This window comes from Phyllobates terribilis, unplaced genomic scaffold (assembly GCF_046119375.1).
Source record: "Phyllobates terribilis strain yellow unplaced genomic scaffold, ASM4611937v1 Scaffold_3__8_contigs__length_932513732, whole genome shotgun sequence".
Taxonomy (NCBI): domain Eukaryota; kingdom Metazoa; phylum Chordata; class Amphibia; order Anura; family Dendrobatidae; genus Phyllobates; species Phyllobates terribilis.
In genome coordinates, this window is record NW_027362763.1 from 143,781,351 (window position 1) to 143,784,727 (window position 3,377).

The window sequence follows — 3,377 nt, forward strand, 5'->3', positions numbered from 1 at the left end:
TGGATCTGACATCCGCTGATGTCACGACAAGTGCTGGCCGCAGCCGGGGGTCACAATCTTCCAGGTGGATGCCAGGCTATGGGCGGGGTTACCCCCCACGTGACACCCGGCATCCACCACGCGCTCTGCCTCTCCCCATTCATTGGGAAAGCGTGCGGTGGATGCCGGGTGTGATGCGGGGGTAACCCCACCTACAACTCAGCAGCCACCGCGGGGACCCCAGCACTGAGTCACCCCTCACTTGTCGTGACGTCAGCGCTGGGGTCACGTGATGCCTGTGAGCGGCCACCGATAGCGCCGCTCACAGGCATTATCAACAGCAAAAGGTATTTACAAAAAGTCTTAGGGACCTGGGGGGGATACATGGGGAGGTAACCCAAAGTACCGCACAAGCCCTTTAAAGGGCCAGCAGTCGGCCCTCACTATTTTTACAGGGCCATCAGCCGGCTATGCTTTGTTGTTCCCATTATTAAAGAGTGAGTCTCCTATACTGTTATTGTGTGTGTAGTGGCTGCCAAATAATTTGGATGCACCCCAATACCTCTTTGAAGACACATAGAGGAGAGCCTCAGTAAAAAAAATGTTCCCATTATAAAGGAGTGGTAATGCCCGTGCAGTGACTGCAAGGGCTGCCAAAATTTGGGAAACAACTCCAATAACAATTTAAAGACATATAGAGGTGGGCCTCAGTAACGACATATTCCTAGAAAGGTGCGGTTCTGCAATCCAGTTATAAGATATGCAGTGAGTACAACAGCTGCCAAAATTTGGTAAAAACCCCAATAACAATTTAAAGACACATAGAGGTGGTCCTCGGTAACGACATGTTTCTAGAAAGGAGCAGTTCTGCTATCCAGTTATACGGTATGCAGTGAGTACAATGGCTGCCAAAATTTGGGAAACAACCCCAATAACAATTTAAAGACACATAGAGGTGGGCCTCAGTAACAAAATGTTCCCATTAGAAAGGAGTGGGTCGCCCATACTGTTCTTGCATATGCAGTGAATGCAATGGGTGCCAAAAATTTGGAGGCACTCAAATGCCCCTTGCAAGACACGTAGAGGAGGGCCTCCTGAAAAAAATGTTCCCATTATTTTGGAAGTGGGTCTCCCATACTGTTTGCCTATGTAGTTGTCACAGGTGTGTCAGAGGGGACAGACAGTTGCCCTGCAGTGGTTTGCAGGAGATTTCCACATTTGTCAATGCACACAGCTGCCTAGATAGGAGGCTGTGTTTAGGACCAAGCGACTATCTCCCTTTAGTCTGGGTGTATATGACTCGCCCCCTGGGCCGTTGGGCACTCGGAACCGGGCTTCAGGGCAATGCTGGGAGTAGTAGTGGCGACCTGATCCCGTGGCTCAGGGTGGTCAGACCAGTGGCAGTCTTTTATATGTTTTAGGTAATGTCCGACTACGCCACCCGTGGATTGCAGTTATCATGAACCGCCGCTGCAAGGCAGTCCCCTGAGGCTGATGGTGTGTGCAGCTGAGTTAGTATAACTCCCCTCGGGAAGAGTGTAGCCTCAGGGCAATGTAGTAGATGGTGGGGGTGATAGTGCAGGAAGTCCCAGTACCGTACTGGCGAAGTAAGAAGCACAAAGACAACGTGTTGCAGTCCAGGGTCTTTTACTCACAGTTTGTATACTCCAAGCCACTTCGGTACCGGTAGTGACTGCCCAAGCCGTGCCGTGTCCACCAGGCGAGGGGCTCGGTCAACCCCCAGGCAATTCCGGAGTATGGCACAGGACTCCCTTCCTCTGGCTCGTGCCCCACCAGTGACCAAGCTTTTGTCCAGCTGCCGCGGATCTATGCGGGTAAACGTGGGCCCCGTTTCCCGCTATCCTATATGGTGCCTTCCTAGCTAGGTTTAGCAGGGGGTCGCACCAAGTGATGATCACGACCTCCGGTTCTTGGCTGAGGATTATTTGCCTCCACCAACTTGGGATTCGGTACCCTTTTCTTGCCTGACCCGTCACCCGTAATTTCCTGGGTCCTTAGGGTCCCTTCTGCCTTCTTGTTTCTGAGCCCTTCTGTTTCTCTGTCACTCCTCCTTTCCTGTTCCTTCTTCTCCTCCTTCCCTCGGCCTCTTCTCCAGGCCTACTTCTCCTTCTCCTCCCAGGCTCCGGCTTTTTCTCTAGGCCTGCTTTTGAGCAGAGCTCCTACAGAGCCTCCACTCCCTGTCTTCTCCTCTCACTCTGAACTGACTTCTCTCTCTGAACTAAGATGGTGCCCACCTTTTATACCTCCCCTCTGAGTGTGAGCTCAGGTGACCAGCACCCAATGAGCTCCTACCTATGCTAAGAAACCATCCCCTTCTGCTCCTACATCACTGGGTTTTCCTCCCCCTTCCCACTCCAGCCAGGGACATGGTCTGTCGTGCCTGCATTACTGTCTAAATGGGAGCACTGTTGAGCTGTCCCCTGGAAATGGGGTGTGTGTGATGCATGCAGCTAACTGAGCCCTGGTCCATACTCCATCCTTAGCCGGGAGTGGAATACCACACCTCTGGCAGAGGTGCAATACCCCTGTAGCGGCCGAACCCTCGGGGCGCTACATATATATACCTGGTGTGTCTAGGTGGGCGTCGCCGGTTATACTCATTTCTACTTGGAACTTGGCTGAAGCAGCATCACATCCTCTCTGGAGTCTTGAGGCCGTGTGCCCTGTTGGAGTTCTTCTAAAGCTAAGTTATTATTCCCTTGTGTTGTCTTCCCCTTTTGTCTTTGGAGTGCTAGCGGAGGTTGACTAGTGTTCATCTTCTTCCACCCCCAGCTATAGCCTTACGCCAGGGATAGTAGGGCGAGGCACGTGATCGGCAACAGCTGCGGAGGCTGTATAGGGACGTTAGGGGGACACAGGGTGAAGCTAGTCAAGATTAGGAGGTCACCTCTTCTCCCTTTCCCTGGTGTCTGGGCTCCCTTTCCCTTTCACCTCTGTGTTGCACTCACACCTGGCATGACATTATAACTGGCCGAGCACATTTTGAAAAAAAACAAAAACACGACACAAGACTGACATTTTGTTTCTTTTTTCTTTGTGTGTTTTTGGGCATGCACCTTTTTTTTTTCCTTACTCCCTTTAGTATGGGATCAGTTGCAGAGCTCGCAGAGCAGTTTCGCTTTCTGTCTCTGGAGGTGAATGACCTCTGCTGTGAAGTTCAGCAGCAGTGTCACCGTTTCCCTTTCCCCTCTGTGTTGCACTCACACCTGGCATGATATTAGTGAATGCAATGGCTGCCAAAAATTTGGAGGCTCTCCAATGCCCCTTGCAAGAGACGTAGAGGAGGGCCTCTGGAAAAAAATGTTTCCATTATTAGGAAGTGGGTCTCCCATATTGTTTGCCTATGCAGTGAATGCAACGGCTGCCAAAAATTTGAA